Source organism: Procambarus clarkii, chromosome 78, assembly GCF_040958095.1.
Source record: "Procambarus clarkii isolate CNS0578487 chromosome 78, FALCON_Pclarkii_2.0, whole genome shotgun sequence".
In the NCBI taxonomy this organism is placed as follows: domain Eukaryota; kingdom Metazoa; phylum Arthropoda; class Malacostraca; order Decapoda; family Cambaridae; genus Procambarus; species Procambarus clarkii.
The window spans coordinates 19,551,624-19,570,399 of record NC_091227.1 but is presented as its reverse complement, the minus strand read 5'-3'; the positions used below and the strand labels follow the sequence as shown (position 1 = coordinate 19,570,399).

Here is an 18,776-nt window from a genome sequence, read left to right as displayed (position 1 = left end):
GAGTACACACACACACACACACACACACCAGCGGGCAACTGTTCTTCACCCGCTCGCTGACACTCTTTTTTTTTTTTTAATTTTAAATTTTGTGGCGAGGGGCGAATTTATTGGGCAGCGCCACTCATCTTGTGAGTGGACACACCGCCATAGTAGCATGTACAACACTCCCCAATAGGAAGAAAACCCGATTTTCGCTGACACTCTTCTGGGTTGAAGGCGTCAGGGGCCAGATTCACGAAGCAATTACGCAAGTACTTACGAACCTGTACATCTTTCCTCAATCTTTGATGACTTTGGTTACATTTATTAAACAGTTTACAAGCATGAAAAGTTCTCAATCAACTGTTGTTATTGTTATAAACAGCCTCCTGGTGCTTCGGAGCTCATTAACTGTTTAATAATTGTAAACAAAGCCGCCAAAGATTGAGAAAAGATGTACAGGCTCGTAAGTGCTTGCGTAGCTGCTTCGTGAATCCGACCCCAGGCGTGCAGGCGCCATAGTCTCATGTTGAATCCCGCCATTTCTCTTGATTTGTCACAACGTGCATCATACAAAAGGGCTAACCTTGCTAGAAACATATGAACCCAAGCAACCTACCTAACCTAACCCACCGACGCATAGAAAACGAAGATATTTGTGAGCCGCTACTTCTTATAGTACTTAGTATTTAGTAAAATAGGTGCCATAGCCTACAAAATGAGACGTACTATTTGAGAGGACAGATCTAAAAACAGCCGGTCGACCGAGCGGACAGCACACTGGACTTGTGATCTTGTAGTCCTGGGTTCGTTCCCAGGCGCCGGCGAGAAACAATGGACAAAGTTTCTTTCACCCTATGCACCTGATACGTAGCAGTAAAATAGGTACCTGGGTGTTAGTCAGCTGTCACGGGCTGTTTCCTGGGGGTGGAGGACCAGGCCTCCACCCCCAGGAAACCACTACAACCTGGTCTTCGACCTAAATCACTAAAGTCCCGAAATCATCTCAAGATAACACTAAAAAGAGGAAGAGTTTATCTCAAGTGCTGAATGCCAAATACCGGAGCTGTCGAAGCAGAAAGGTCGCTTTTTAGACCACGTTTTGTGGAATTTGAACCCAAGCGTCCACGTATGATGGAACGATCTGCACGAAACTGGTTCGTGCCGCAAGTGCAGGGTCTTAGCGTCACGGATAATCGTGGGGCTGTAACAGGAACCTTTCCCGGTCCCTCAAACCTCCATCAACTCTGTTGGGCCAAGGGATGTTCACCATGGTGTGGGCTCCTTATGTGGACTCCTCACATATGTGCAAAAGGTATATATGGGCAGCTTCAAAATGCTGTAAAACATACTTCATGCTCAGTGACGCAGGAAAAACGTAGTGACTTTGGCGCAAAATAACTTGTTAAGAGGATATGAGACAGACAGACAGACAGACAGACAGACACATACACACACAACGGGGGTCTGGTAGCTGAGTGGACAGCGCGCAGGACTCTTAATTCTGTGGCTCAGGTTCGATTCCCGGACCGGGCAGAACAAAGGGGCAAAGTTTCTTTCACCCTTCATGCCCCTGTTACCTAGCAGTAAATAGGTACCTGGGAGTTAGTCAGCTGTTACGGAACTGGTTATTATTCTCACCGTGCAGCCAGTGTACCGTGATGTAAACATGGTTATTATTCTCACCGTGCAGCCAGTGTACCATGATGTAAACATGGTTATTATTCTCACCGTGCAGCCAGTGTACCATGATGTAAACACGGTTATTATTCTCACCGTGCAGCCAGTGTACCATGATGTAAACATGGTTATTATTCTCACCGTGCAGCCAGTGTACCATGATGTAAACACGGTTATTATTCTCACCGTGCAGCCAGTGTACCATGATGTAAATATAATCATCATTCTTACTATTGCTTACTAACTTAAAGAGACAGTCACACTAACGGGGCTGAAAACTAGACACCCAACCCACAAATTTGAAATTAAAAAATCTGACGACGTTCCGATCCGTTCCAGACTATTATTAAACCGACTTCATAATGACCCATGAAAGCCTAAAACGTCGTCAAATCAATTATTTTCAGACTTGTGAATTGAGTGTCTACCCCATAGACGTTTGTAAATCGAGAAAAAGATAAAAAATTGGACTCTGGTCTTACCGAGCACCGACTGAAGCCTTGAGCAGTACACAGCGAACCCTCGAGTAATCAGTGTTGCTTAATCACCATTGCTTAACAATCCGCTAAAATCTGGAAATAGAAAGTTTCTATTTTGGGTAAAGAAAATAAAATAATAATTTAAGTTAGGTGAGTCAGTCAAAGTATGTTGAGAATTTATATATGATGAGGTGCATTGAGAATTATAATCTACTCAAGGGAGCTATAGAGCAGAAATATTGCTAAATATAGCAGAAATATTGCTAAATATAGCAGAAATATTGCTAAATATAGCAGAAATATTGCTAAATATAGCAGAAATATTGCTAAATATAGCAGAAATATTTCTGTTATATAGCAGAAATATAATCAGGAGCATTGAGCATATATGGTGAGGTATATTAAGTGAATATTATCAGGTGAATTGAGTGCATATGATCAGGTATATTGAGGAAATATGATTGGGTGATTGTGATTATCTATGATCAGGAATATTAAATAAATAAGATTAGGTGTATTGCGTAAGTATGATCAGGTATAGAGGAAATATGATCCGGTATATTGAGTAAATATGCTCAGGTGTATTGAGTAAATGTAATCAGGTGCATTGAGTAAATATGGTCAAGTATAGTGAGTGAATACATGTAGTGAGTAAATGTGATTATGTGTAGTGAGTAAATATGACAATGTGTAGTGAGTAAATATGACAATGTGTAGTGAGTAAATATGACAATGTGTAGTGAGTAAAAATGACAATGTGTAGTGAGTAAATATGACAATGTGTAGTGAGTAAATATGACAATGTATAGTAAGTAAAAATGACAATATGTAGTGAGTAAATATGACAATATGTAGTGAGTAAGTATGACAATGTATAGTGAGTAAATATGATGATAGTGAGTAATGAGAGAATATAAACAGCGGGTACATTTGTTGGTAATGTAACCAACAAAATATTGATAAAAGAAAAAATGGCATATTACAGAAGGAATATAAAATGCAGATAGTAAATCAAGTATAGTATTGATAATACTTGATCATTATTCCCCCCCAACACAAGTACGAAATGTGGACATCGTCAGCTCCAGGAACTTCATCAACTTTTACATTTTAAATGTACTGATTCGTGTCTTGTTATACACGAGCTTATTGACCCCTTACCGTAGCCTCGTCCGTTATTCGTAACGGCCATGAACGCCTTCCGTTCGTTAGCCTGAAAACACGCGCACCGCTAATTTAAGATTAAATTGCCCTCGGGTACAATAATTCGTTGTTATTGGTCTAATATGCTTTCCTGTATTTATAATAAAATACATAGATATACTGTATTCACAAATAATTTAATAATTCACCGTGTCGGGGGGACAGGAAGCCAGAGTGTATCCATATACGTTAGGTTTTTATTGATGTCCTCCCCCCCCCACCCCGGCCGAATTACGGCCCTGGGGCTAGATTCATGAAAGCACTTACGCAAGCACTTACGAACGTGTACATCTTTCCTCAATCTTTGACGGCTTTGGTTACATTTATTAAACAGTTTACAAGCATGAAAACTTCCCATTCAACTGTTGTTATTGTTATAAACAGCCTCCTGGTGCTTCGGAGCTCATTAACTGTTTAATAATTGGAAACAAAGCCGCCAAAAATTGAGAAAAGATGTACAGGTTCGTAAGTGTTTGCGTAGGTGCTTCGTGAATATGGCTCCAGGATGCAACCCCACAAGCTGACTAGCTCCTGAGTACCTACTCACTGCTAGGTAAACAGACGCATTAGGTGAAAGGAAATGTGGCCAACCATTTTTGTCCCGCCGGGGATTCGAACCTGGAATTCTCGAGTGTGCGTCGAGAACGAACCCGAGTGCACTACCGGGACCCTAAATACATTCTTAAGTTTGTTTATTTATACAAGGAGGACTTGCACATGGTCACCACTGAGCACTGTACACGGTGACCATGTACAGTGCTCTCCTGTGTACACGGTCACCAGGCAAGACTGTACAAGGTCACCAAAAAGGAGTACACATGTTCACATAAGAATAGAGAAAACTGCAGATGGCCACACATTATGACCTGCGCCAGGTACGTTCACTACGGGCTCACCATAGCCCGTGCTACTTGCCCCGCCCCTGTGTTACGGGCTCACCATCTTCTTGAGATCTTGAGGTTATCTTGAGATGATTTCGGGGCTTTAGTGTCCCCGCGGCCCGGTCCTCGACCAGGCATCCACCCCCAGGAAGCAGCCCGTGACAGCTGACTAACTCCCAGGTACTTATTTACTGCTAGGTAACAGGGGCATTCAGGGTGAAAGAAACTTTGCCCATTTGTTTCTGCCTCGTGCGGGAATCGAACCCGCGCCACAGAATTACGAGTCCTGCGCGCTATCCACCAGGCTACGAGGCCCCCGAGGCTACCATAGCCCGTGCTACTTGGGACTTGTTCCGAGTAGCTGAATCTATAAAAACAACAAGAATGCAGATGGCATGTTGGCCAAAACAAGGCAGCTTCTATTTTTAGCCACCCAAACATGTCTAACCTTCGCTTGATATAATTATGTCTATTATGTTACCCCTGTTCAGTAAAATAACAACCCTGTTTCCGATCCAATACATAACCAGATCTTCCCTGAATATAAACGTCTCCACTTTATATTCATTGTTTCATGGTATATTTTATGTTATGCGTTTGGGCCAAATGGTCACCACAGAGAAGTGTGTGTGTGGTGTGTGTATGTGTGTGTGTGTGTGCGCATGTGCGTGTACGTGTGTGTGTGCGTGTGTGTGCGCGCGTGCATGTGCGTGCGTGCGAGCGTGTGTGCGTGCGAGTGCGTCAAGAGAGGGTAGAGGGGAGTATAGAGCGCGGGACAAGGCCGCCGCCGCCACGATAACGGAGTCATCATCACGGGTGTTGGCCAACACACCAGTCACGTGTCAACACACCGGATGACACCAGATACCGGGCCAAAACCTTGAGGCGTATTTGTATGTCAATGACGCCACTCCGTACTGGTTATCAGCCCAGACTCTTAACCCAGTGCACATTAGAATACATTTTGACAAGGGACAGGAGGGGGAAGGGGTGGGGTGGCCGGCCAGGAAACCCGATTAGGATGACGCTCACTTCCACCTGCTCGCGCCCTCCAATGTTAACGAATCAGCTGTGCACCTGAGGCATAATTGTTTAGTGGAGACATCATTGAATATGGCGTAATACAAGAACGCTCATATACATTACAAATTCATTGATCTTGAGATGATTTCGGGGCTTAGCGTCTCCGCGGCCCGGTCCTCGACTAGGCTTCCTTTTTGTTACACACCCGCAGGAAGCAGCCCGTAGCAGCTGTCTAACTCCCAGGTACCTATTAACTGCTAAGTAACAGGGGACATCAGGGTGAAAGAAACTTTGCCCATTTGTGTACAAATGGGTAAAGTTTGCCCAAGCCTCCACTAGGGATCGAACCCGAAACCTCAGGACTACGAATCCGAAGCGCTGTCCACTCAGCTGTCAGGCCCCAACGCCCAAGGCCCACCAGGCCTTGGCGAGAGGAAAAATAAAATGAACTATTTCCTAGAATGAAAACATGGACTATATGTGGCGCTGCCCAATATACTCGCACCTCGGGGCAAAAAAAAAAAAAATCAGGTTGCTTTGTTGGCTTGTGGCATCAGTAGGTCCCAGCACCCAGTGGTGGTCTCTCAAAGCATTAAACCAAGCCTTGCCGGGGCTCAACGTCCCCGCGGCCCGGTCCTCGACCAGGCCTCTTGGTTGCTGGACTGGTTGACTTCGCGGGGAGTGGGCGGGTCTTGGTGGGCTCCTTCTTCATGGGCCCAGATGGTAGTCCCAGGGTATCGTTTGCAACTGAGCAATGGGAGTATCTCCTTGCAACTATGCATGTACAGACATTTTAGTGCAACTGCCCTTGGTCGTTTACGCCACATTGCTCCAGGTCTTCCCGCCAGCCTGACAATGTGCTAACATGGTTCTAAAATCTGCCATCACGGGGCTACATTGCACAATAACAGTATGAACCTTCCTTGCGCCACCACATATAAGTTCGCACTGGGAGCTTGATATCAGTATGCTCCAGCGCTGGGCTTTACGTAGGGCAGCCCAGCCTCAAGAGAAAAGGGTTCTATACACCTTGAGGTTATACCCTCAATAATGGACCATATTCCATTATGACACTAGTTCACCATATGTGTTACTTAGCTTAAGAGACCGTACTTGTAGTGGTTCTCCAACCCATTGTTAATATAATAATATACATTATCTAGCTTATCAAGACTAACTTGCTTAGCTAAAGAGAACTAGTTCAACATGCTCTAATATTTGTTATCTAAACAATGCTTTCCAGTGTCCAACGAGAGATTGCTAGAATAATTACCGAGTGTATTCTAGCATTTATTGCTAGAATACACTCGGTAAAACATCTAAACTATTGGAACTGACTAAAATGTTTACATCTGTATTCTCTTGAGCGCCAGCGGGAGAGATAGATACATAATTTATATGTGGAAAATTGTGGCGTTCAATTCAAAATTGAAAATTGTGAAAATTTATATGTGGAGGGGCTAGTCCTAAACCTGCACACAAATAACACCACATGAGACCAGAAGGCATGGCAGGATGTGCAGAATACCCCTGTTGAAGAGCAGAGGTGCAACAGGTACTCTGAGAGAGAACTATCAACATCAGAGCCCCGAGACTGTTCAACACGCTTCCACTACACATAAGGGGCATAACTGGCCAACCCCTCACAGTGTTCAAGAGAGAACTTGATAGACACCTCCAAAGGATACCTGATCAACCAAGCTGTGATTTATACGTCAGGCTGCGAGCAGCCGCGTCCAACAGCCTGGTTAACTAGTCCAGCAACCAGGTGGCCTGGTTGGCGACCAGGCCGCGGGGTCGCTAAGCCCCGAAACCATCACAAGGTAACCACAAGGTGTCAGTACATGTAAAAGGAATATCGGGCCCTGTAATAGGAATTAACAGAGAATTTTCACAACCTCACAACTTGGAGGTTAGATGTGAGAGCGTACATTAAGGAGGGGTTTCTGGCTTTCGTTAACCTCTCAACCTGCACAGTGGTGCCACGTCGAGGACTGTCCTGGCGTTACAACCTCTCACCAAATAGAAGAGGCCTACAATGATTCCTTGGTACCGATTGGTGCTTGGGAGGAGCCAACAAGAAAACCATTAGATTTAAGTTTTTTTAAGGAGAACGCTCAGCGCCCACTTGGGGAGAAACTCCTTTGTATCCCAATCAGACTATTGATTGTTGCCGCCGAAGGCGGCTAGTTTATTGTGCACCCCATACTCATCCTGTGAGCGGTAGCGCAAAAGCATTACACAGGGCACAAAAGGTCTTTATCAGACCTCATCTTAGATTATTACATAAACAATGTCATCTATCCTTCAGACCTTATAGTTACAATGTCAGCTAGTTACAGAGAAAGTGCTATTACAAGAGCTACATATTTACAGTAAGTCACCAGACTATGAGCAAACGCATCCAGCAGTCTGGTTGACCGAACCACCAATCAGGAGGACTGGTCAGAGAACGAGCCGCGGGGACTCGCACGGTAACCACAAGGTCAAGTGTCTAAGAGTCCATGGTCACAGTCAGGGACGCTGTGTATGACAAATTAACTAATCAACGTACCTGGGGTCACTTGATTACCCGAATCAGTAGTCTAAACTCGCTGTTACAGGAAGAGACGACCGGAGAGATAGACAAAGATTTCATGTTGAAGAAGCAACCTTGCTACTTGTTGCTTATACCCATCCGTGAAGACGGAGCTGGAGTGTGAAGAAAAGTGAGCAAGGAAAAGGCGTTTCAGAACTGTAGGAGGGGTAAAAGCCTTAGTCACGCGGGTCAAGGTTCTTCAGAACAGTAAGAGGGGTAAAAGCCTTAATCATACGGGTCAAGGTTCTACAAAACTTAGAAAGAGAGACCCTCCATGAGGGCAAGGACGGAATGACACGAGCAGAAACATTGGCAACACGAACCGAGAGAGAACGTTGCAAGCGAGACAACCGCACAGAAAGGGGAAGGCGGTGAAAGGGAGCAGGGCCCACAGAATGGGTAATGGTCAAAGTACGACATAGCGAGTGATGGTGTTGAAGGGACCACGCAAAGTAGCGAAGACAGTAACGATCACGGCGATCCTGTATAGACAGGATGCCGGTCTTACTATACAGGCTCTGAGAAGGGGTCGAACCAAAGCTAAGACAGAGTCCAGTATGGCGAAGAGCATCAAGGCAACAAGAAGGGGTGGAGGCAGAGGCAGACGAGTAAGCAGGACAGCCATAATCGAGTTTCAACAACACAAAAGAGGAATGTAAAGAGAGGAGCGTGCGCCTTTCAGCTCCCCAGGAAGTATGGAAGAAAACCTTAAGGATCTTAGAGCATTCAACTCGAAGGTAGGAGATATGGGGTGACCAGGACAAGCGAGTGTCAAAGATTAACCCCAGAAGTTCACCAGAATCCTCATACAAAAGAGACTGTTAGTGAAAAATTGCCATTAATGTTGAGGCGACGTGACCAAAGACGACGCCACTCCAACAGGGCCCACTCACCTGTTCAGCACCGGTTCCGTGATGACTGTCGAAGCCGTCTAGTCAGATAAGGCTATAATACATTCATATTAACATTATACACTAACTGTTTAATTGTGGCTTAGTGAAATTAATAATGTTAAACGTTTAATTACAGTATAACCAAACTTAATAATTATAGCCACCCAAATTTCCGTGAAAGGAATTTTGCTGGTGATATTAACTTAAAACATAGTTCACTCCGAATTTATAAATAAGCAACAAAATAAAATTAAATAGTCCACTTTAAATTAATCGAGAATGAAATCAATTAATCACCCGTAAAATTCCCACAGAACTAGACCTATAGGTATCCCCACACTACGGGGATACACGTATAGTCTAGGTAGCTGCATAAATGTAAACTTGTAGGTAAATTTTACATTTAGGTAAATGTACCTAAATATGTTAAAAAAACGGATATAAATTGTAGATTCATAATTAGATTCATAAATAAATATTTGAAGCCTAACCTGCCTCTGATGAAATCCCTCCTGCAGGTGGATTTAGTAAGGCACGACACAAATAGCCCTGGAAATAAAACAAACCCAAAAACTGGTTTTCCTTTGGTTTTCATCAGAGCCGTAACTGCAGGGGCGCAAAAAACTAGATTAGCAAAAACCGCGTTGCATCAGTATCAAATGCCACCAACTCATTCCACACTTTACTTTTCTCCTTGCAACAACACGCTTGCAGGATATTATTAGCGTATAAATCAAACTATCATTTGTTATATATCTCCCATCATCACTGATAAAGAGTCAGAAGCAGAGCACACGACTTTCAACTGAGTCACTCTACAGCAAACATAATTAAAAAAATTAAAAATAATATATATATATATATATATATATATATATATATATATATATATATATATATATATATATATATATATATATATATATATATATATATAATAAATTACACCTACTAAATATAAAAACGTCAATTAGTGGAAAAGCAAAGTGAGGCAATGCCATCTACCTTTAAACTTCAGAAACATAAACCGCCTAAATAAAATACTGTGTTGTCAATATACCTGTGATTTGCCTGTAACCTATTTCCAGGATTTCTCTACTCTTCTTTGATCAGTCCCACATTGTTTTCACAACCCGGTTGATCAAGCACTTTCTTTAGGAACCTGTCTCTTTCCCTTTTGAAGACTATTATTTTATGTTCTTACATATACTGACAGAAGGTTCAAGTTTCGATCTCTCTGATGCTCGATCCCCAGCTGTGATTAGGGGACTTTTCATTCTATTTTTCCTACATCTTTTATACACTATAATTCACTTCAACAGCAGGAAGCAGCAGTAGAAGCAGGAAGTAGCACCAGCTGAAAGCCATAGAAGCAGAGGCAGCAGCAACAACACCAAAACAAAGCAGACAAGCAACAGACTGAAGCAGAGGAAGGCGGTAAACAAGAAACAGCAGCAGTAGCAGCAGAAGCAGCAGCAACAGTAGCAGCAACAGCAGCAGCAGTGCCAGCAGCAACAGCAGCAGCAGTACCAGCAGCAACAGCAACAATACAGTGCCAACCCCCCTTCAGGCTGGCCAAACCGGTGTGTTCTGGTCCTAACTGGTTTCCAGGTTGGGGAGGTGGCCCGCCCCGCTCTCAACTCTCCTGGGCGCGACAGATCCGGGTAACCTTGGTTTCAAAAATATATATTTTCCATTCTACACGCTAATCACTAGCCACTTAACCAAACAAACGCCTACTACATTACATCCCTCATCAATTTCCAAATTAGTTTATTAATTTTCATTTAACAGTACCTATATAAAGTGATCCCAATACGGAAAAATAGAAAGATAGGGAGGTATCTTTCTTTCTGCCCGGGTCTCTTTGGGAGAAACGGAATTTTCCGTTCTACACGTTATAATAAAACTATTGATTTGTACTGAATTCTATATTTTACATGATATATCACTTTGTATTCGGTTGGAGGGAAGGTAATGCTGAAGGGAAGGGTAAATCATTGTGATTAATTATAGTCAAGGCTACGACGGATATACCAGCTGTAACTAGGCTACTACGGATATACCGTGTGCAACTAGGCTACAACGGATATACCAGGTACAACTAGGCTACAGCGGATATACCAGGTACAACTAGGCTACAGCGGATATACCAGGTATAACTAGGCTACGACGGATATACCGGATACAACTAGGCTACAGCGGCTTATCTTTATTCCCTTATCTATCATTGCTCTCCCTCGCTGCTAACCCGGGAACTATTATTTGCTATTAATGTAACATTTCCCGTATGACTCCTGAATTTCGACACAGCTGTTGCTTGTTCTCCGCGACCTTTTGCTGTGAATGTTTTCCTCCCCGGAGAGTTAAGAGATGACCAGACCACACACTAGAAGGTGAAGGGACGACGGCGTTTCGGTCCGTCCTGGACCATTCTCAAGTCGATCTTGAGTCGATCCAACTTACTTTAGCCACGTTATTGTGACTCATCGCCTGCATATGAGTTAAGAGATCAACGTCTCGAGAATAACAGCCCCGTAAGACGCTGGGCTCGGGGAGAAGTGTCTAACATGTACTTTCCTTCTGAAAATATTTGCCCATGCTCGTATTGGAGATAATAATACACACAGAAACCACAATAAAGTGATATATCAAGTGAACAAGTCCGCAAGGGAAGTGGAAGTTTACCGAGTCTGGTACAGTTGACAAGAGCGCGTTTGGGAACACTCTGTGCATAGGTTCGAACCCTCATCAAGGCCCTTGCATATTTAATAATAATAATTATTATTATATAAATAAAAAAAATTACCGAGGGACTTGTTACAATTTGCATAGATATATATTTTCTTTTTATTTTATAAAGCCACTTCTGCCAAGCTAATACTGTATCAAAAGATAAGCAACATAAACTTGATCATTATCAATTGATTTATTTGTGCTAATCATGTCTCCATAAGTCAAAATATATTTAGTAGAAGCTCCCCCTCTCTCTCTCTCTCTCTCAAATTGGCGAGAAATTTTCGAAATTCTCTGGCCGCGCAGCCTCGGTTAGGTCATGTGTAGACGGGAGATTATTGATTAATTGAAGAGGAAGGTTCAGTATGAGAATGCAATTTCAGCGTTTAGTCCCTGAGGGGAGGGAGGGGGAGAGAGTGTTGTGTGTGTACATGCATACAGTATACGTGTGTGTGTTTGTAATTATTTAAGTATAATTACTTAAGTGTAGTTGCATGATGAGAGCTACGCTCATGGTGGCCCGTCTCCTCAGTAATCTTAGCCTTCATTTCACCCCACTTTTATTCTTGTGCAATTGATGTTCTTAGGCGGATTTGTAATGTTGAAGGTTGTTTAACGATGAACGGTAAACACGTGTATGATGTTCTGCTCCCAAATATAGTTCCTAGAGTAGAGGAGGCATATCCACTCTTTAACTGGCGAGTAATATGGGCAAACCTTCATGTTAAATGTATTGCTCTAAAACATCGTGAACTATTGTATCGCTACATTCATGAGACCTTCCCTGCTATTGATAGGTTGTTGATGCTGGGCATTAAGGACAACAATAGGTGTGACCAATGTACTGAAATTGAGAATAATATTCATATATTTTATTTCTGTAAGCAGAAAGTTGTTCTTGTAAACTGGGTTACAGACGCTCTTAAAGCTTTATGTGGACCAAGTATTAGAGTGTATTTAATGAGGCTTTTAATGTTTCATATTGACATAAAATGCAAGAAAATTAAGCATAAACTTATTCTGCTACTTTCTGATTACATTTTTTGTGTGTGGATAGGCAGGCAGGAGGGTTACTCAGTAGATAAAATATTGAAGTTCTTGCGAGGCAGGATCAAGTTTAACATTTGGGGTTTACGGCTCGTGCTATTTGATGATATGACAAATTGGTTTATTGAGAATTATATAAACTATATATAATGTGGTATTTTCCATTGTGAATTGATGTAAATATGATCTTAATATTGTATATTATTTAACAAAGAAAAAACATGACGCCTTGAAAATGCTGATAATTTTGGAATCGACCACCACCTTCCTTAAATTCTTCCGAAAATCCACAACTCTATTCATAAAACAGAACCTTCTTATTCTTTCCCGACATCTCCGTTTCCTATACCTGCTTGTCTAACGTGTTTAACCTATGTTTAATTCTACGACCTCTTGTTCTTGAAACTGCAGAGTTCCAAAAGCTCTTCCTTCTCATCTGTGTCGATACCTTACATTATTTTATATATAGTAATCATATATTCTTCCTTCAATCTTCAAGCTTATTTAACGCTTCCGACCATTCCTTAGTTCCGAAAGATCTTTAATGGTACAGTATGTATTTGCACCTTTCAAGTTTACTGATGTGCTGCTTGAAATATGGACACTATACAACTGCTGTATACTCCAGTTTTGGCCTCACAAATGTCATGAAATTTTCTTTAGTGTTTGTTTATCTATATATTTAAAAGTGATTCTAAAGTTTGCGTCGCGTCGCGTCAGCACCTCATCATGTTTAATGTTGTCCTTTGGTATCAGTTTACTAACCAGAATCCCCCATCCCCCGATCTCACCCTTTTTCAGAGTTCCTTAATATATAGTTCACATAATTTGTAGATTATATTTGGTCTGTTTTCCATAATTCCACATCGTGGCATATATTCCCGTTTAATTCCACCTGCCATGTGTTGCTCCATTCACATTTGTTCAGGTCATTTAAAGAGCAACACAGTCGTTCTAAGTTTTCAATTTTCCCTAGAAACTTTGCATCATCAGTAAACATGTTCATGTAACTCTGAATTCCTTCTGTTGGATCGTTTATATAGACAATGAACATTAATGGTGCTAGAACTGAATAGTGGGCCCTGGGGAAGGTCAAACACTAGCCTTAGGCTATAGTGGGCCCTGGGGAAGGTCAAACACTAGCCTTAGGCTATAGTGGGCCATGGGGAAAGTCAGACGTTGGCTTGGTGCCAAAGGAGGAGTCTGGGTAGTCCTCCTTTGGCACCAGGCCAGTCCAGCCTTGGCTTAGGGACCTAGCGAGGTCCTGAGGACGCTTGTTTGCTTAGGGGCCCCTAGCGGGATCCTGGGAAAGGTTAGTCGTTGGCTTAGGCCCTAGTGGAACCCTGGGTGTAGTCAGTTCTTGGCTAGGGTCCCTAATGGGACCCCGTGTAAGGTCAATTGTTGACTTGGGGCCCTTGGTAACCATAGGGAAAGGACAGTCGTTGACTTGGGGCCCTTGGGAACCATAGGGAAAGGTCAGTCGTTGACTTGGGGCCCTTGGGAACCATAATGAAAGGACAGTCGTTGACTTGGGGCCCTTGGGAACCATAATGAAAGGCCAGTCGTTGACTTGGGGCCCTTGGGGACTATAGGGAAAGGACAGTCGTTGACTTGGGGCCCTTGGGAACCAAAATGAAAGGACAGTCGTTGACTTGGGGCCCTTGGGGACTATAGGGAAAGGACAGTCGTTGACTTGGGGCCCTTGGGAACCAAAATGAAAGGACAGTCGTTGACTTGGGGCCCTTGGGGACTATAGGGAAAGGACAGTCGTTGACTTGGGGCCCTTGGGAACCATAATGAAAGGACAGTCGTTGACTTGGGGCCCTTGGGGACTATAGGGAAAGGCCAGTCGTTAACTTGGGGCCCTTGGGGGACTCCGGGGTTGGTCAGTCGTTGACCTAAACCTTCGGGGGAAAGGACGTCTCCAAACGCCCAGAAGGGTTCCTGTCCCCTAAAATGGCAAACTCGAGAAACCATAAACTGTTGTTTAAGTTTTTCTTACGATAAGCCACGTCTTCTCGTGCACACTGTTGAAATATCGTGTAAGCGTACAATGTACATGCTTTTGTCTAACCATAAGTGTTCAGGCCTACTGTACACTGAGCCCCCTAACCTGTCCACGCTCATCATTATTAATAAGTAAACGCGTACACATTTAACGCTTTTATTGCTACTAGAGAAGTCCAGTTTGAAGGATAACATAAAGATACATTAAGTGTGAGTGTGTCCACTCGCACTAGTTTATCTGGTGTAAACAAACGCTGTATCCGGTCATGTGTTTTGGCACAAGGGTGAGGTCACTGACAAGAGTGAGGCGAGGGTGAAGTCACTGACAAGGGTGATGTCGCCGACACAGAGTGAGGCAAGGTTGAGGTCGCAGACATGGGAAACTAACTTTCGCAGCCTGACGTACAGCCTGACGTACGAGTCACAGCCTGGTTGATCAGGTATCCTTTGAAGGTGTTAAGTTAGGTAAGTGTATGCTTATAGGTTTCACAAGTGACCAGAATTAAGTGATTTAGAGTGTAACCTTCTTGAGATTATCTTGATATGATTTCGGGGCTTTAGTGTCCCCGCGGCCTGGTCCTCGACCAGGCCTCCACCCCCCAGGAAGCAGCCCGTGACAGCTGACTAACACCCAGATACCTATTTTACTGCTAGGTAACAGGGGCATAGGGTGAAAGAAACTCTGCCCATTGTTTCTCGCCGGCGCCTGGGATCGAACCCGGGACCACAGGATCACAAGTCCAGTGTGCTGTCCGCTCGGCCGACCGGCTCCCTTCGCGAGTTCTTCTACTCCTCGAGCCTGGCCTGGCTCGACATGTTATAACTTGGTCCAACAGGCTGTTGCTTTGGAGCGGCCCGCTGGCCCACATATCCATTACAGCCTGGATGGTCCTGCACTTCTTGCAATAACTTCTCTAAGTGCCTCTTGAAATCATCCACCTTTGTTCCGGCAATATTTCTAATAATGTAAGCACTACTGAAAGGTTGCTTGGTCAAGAAAGCATAAGGGAATTACCTTACCTACCTTACCTTGAGGTTACCTCAAGGTAAATATATAAATAAATTGAGGTTACCTCAAGGTAAATTTATAAATAAATTGAGGTTACCTCAAGGTAACATACCAACAACACACCAGCCATAAATAGCACTTCTTGGCCTGGAGCAAGTTCATAGGGTCCGCAGACGCCAGTACACGGGGAGGGGAGAGGAGGAGATGGGCAGGGAGGAAGGGGCAGGGGTAAGGCGCATCAGGGTAGGCGGGGAGGGAGAGGGTAGCGGAGACATCAGGGGGTTAGAGAAAGGGTTGGTGTAGGAATTGAGGTCAGCGAGGCGATCTTGCCACAAGAGGCGGTGACGTGGTAATGGTAAAGATATGGCTACCGTGTCTCTCTATTCACTACGGGTGTCTAAGGTGGAGGGAGTAAGAAGGTAGTAATACTTTGTCTTACAACAAAGAGATGCTGATGGCGGTGGTGAGGTGGATACAAGATGTTGTTGATAGTGGTGATGCTAACCTAACTACAGTAGTGAAGTCTAGTTCTTTACGTCCCACCTGTGAGCCTCGCTGCACCTGGTGCGTAGCACGAAAGGTCAGGTTACCAAGTGCCTCACATGTTAACATTTCTCAGTTTTGCTACAAATTATCTACTTAAACTTATATATTAGATTAAGGACCTGCCCGAAACGCTATGCGTGCCAATGGCTTTACAAGAATGTAAAAACATCCATGCTCTTACTCTCATAAAACCAATGTACCTTCTTGTATAATTAAATAAATAAATAAATAAATATCACCAAGCCGTGGGGAGAAAGGACGATGGGTGTCTGTTGGCAATATAAAGTTGAATTGAAATTTAAATAAGTTTATTGAGGTAAAATATACACAAAGGGATGAAGTAGCTCAAGCTATTCTCACCCCGTTCAGTACATCGTGTTAATACATACATAGACACACATCACAAACAATAAACATATTACCAAACATTCTGAGAGATAAACATCTACATTTCCTTGGCAATATAAAGGGAGGTGGAGTGGACATCTATCCATACAGATCCACACACAGTAATACCTGGATCTCAAAATATAATTTATAGAGATGTGATAAGAGTAAATAGGTCAAATAATGGAGTAAGTTGGTATATTAAAGAGGAACGTAAATGCATAGATCTCTTAAACTCTACAAATGAAGTGGTAGATCTCTTAAACTCTACAAATGAAGTGGTAGAGAATATAAACCTCATATTCTCTACCACCTCATTTGTAGACTTTAATAATATTCAAACCTCAACAGACGGTTTGAATATTATTATTATTCTAACATACAAACCGCCAGAAACAACGGTTGAATAATTCACAGAGCAGATAAACAATAAAGAGAATTACCTCTAATCTAGAAAATCCGATGCCTATTATCTTGCTTGGAGACTTCAGTAGTTTCAATTCAAGGAGACTGTCAAACAAGATTACAACAGGAAATCACTCTGGAAATAACCAATCACAGCTCAAAGAACTACTTAGATTCTGTGACAATATTACGCCCAACCAGCAAATAACATAACAAGAGTCAATTAGAAACGAAAATATTCTCTATCTGATCTTCACAATGAAGAAATAATCGGCGACTTTGCGATTTCACATACTAAATACTCACATCACAAACTCATTTTATCCCAAACATCCCAAATCTTCACAGTAAAATAACAACATACTGGAGTGAACGATATAGAAGAAAATGCAGAACAGAACCAGTGAAGAGCAGGGGTGCCAGAGGCACAATCAGAGAACACTGTATAAACATCAGAGGTCCGCGGTTGTTCAACATCCTCCCAGCGAGTATAAGAAATATTGCCGGAACAACCGGGCTGCGGTGGATATATCGAGCTCTCACAAGTAGAACTCCCAGAACCCCATCAAACAGGTATCAAGCAGGTATCATTGAAATTCAAACTAACCATGAAGCTCGTAAAGGAATTTGAATTAACATTTTTTACAATGTTTACATACAGTTACAATGGTACTCAGCTTATATACATATTGTCTTCTCCTCAATGCACAGGGTTAGAGATCTGTTAGATAGATCTCTAACCCTAATCTTATAGTTCAGTAATTTATTGAGCTCTCAACCACAGAAGGTGATTGTAGTGTTTTTACAATGCTAGCCAACATACACAAGTACATACATTTACGTCTGGCCTACATAAACTGTTTAAGGAATGTTCTTTTACACACATTGTGCTTAATGTGCGTTTTACAAGCTCAAAAAAGTTATAGTTACAACATATATTTTACATAACTTATGCATTACATAGTCTTGGGTACAAGTCCATTATATCATCAAGTGTTCCACTATTCAGATAATATTTATAATATTTAGAGTGCAGCATATCTCAACCCAGGGTTGACCAGACCACACACTAGAAGGTGAAGGGACGACGACGTTTCGGTCCGTCCTGGACCATTCTCAAGTCGATTGTGCCATTCAACCCAGGGAATGGGGGAGCGGAAGTTAGTCAATATAATATTCAAGGGAATGCATGTTTTCTCTTTCACAAAGTTGACACATGTTGTGCTCGACATGCGAGTGTTGGGAAAGCGGCCATATACGTATATCCAAGGCGTATTCTGGTCACTACAATATCGCATTGCCAAGTTCTTGCTCTATTAATTCCACTTAAATATCTCCTCACAGTATTCATCATAATGTTTAATGCTACAGCTTTCAGGTCTTTGTGAATGTTAGGTCAGTAAGATTTTCATCAGATATTAGTTTAAGTATTCTATTTAAACCGCTAATAAAAAATACTAAATTCTACTACTAGTCTAGAACAGGCTGACTTTACAAGCATGTTAACAGTATGATGCTTTGAGATGCCAACATGTGCAGACGATGTCACAACACCGTGGCTGAAGATATGACGATCAAACAGCACATCAGAAAGTGAAGAAACGACGACGTTTCGGTCCGTCCAGGACCATTATCAAGTCGTGCAACAGAAGCAAGGAAGGTAGAGGCAAATATATAAAGTAAGAGAGTATTCTTACCTATTCTTACCTGTGGTACTAGTATAGCTGGAGCATACATGGAGAGGGTTTCCGGAGTTGTTCCGGACTGTTCTGTTCCGGAGTTGTTTTAGAGTGTCCAGGAGGCCTGGTCGACAACCGGGCCGCGGGGACGTTAAGCCCCGGAAGCACCTCAAGGTGACCTCAAGGTAAGGTACTCCCCGATTATCTTGCTTGGAGACTTCAATAGTCTCAATTCAAGGAG

At 42.8% G+C, this 18,776-nt stretch overlaps 1 protein-coding gene across 4 annotated transcripts in view; it reads right to left on the bottom strand.

The window, feature by feature from the left end:
• The window catches only part of LOC123746032 (uncharacterized), an 87,966-nt gene that overhangs the window by 38,979 nt on the left and 30,211 nt on the right, over positions 1–18,776 (bottom strand). For all 4 annotated transcript variants that reach the window (XM_045727185.2, XM_045727190.2, XM_045727191.2 and 1 more), the window contains exon 2: positions 2,145–2,234. The gene's annotated coding sequence lies outside the window, so the exon portion shown is untranslated. The remainder of the gene's footprint in view (positions 1–2,144; positions 2,235–18,776) is intronic.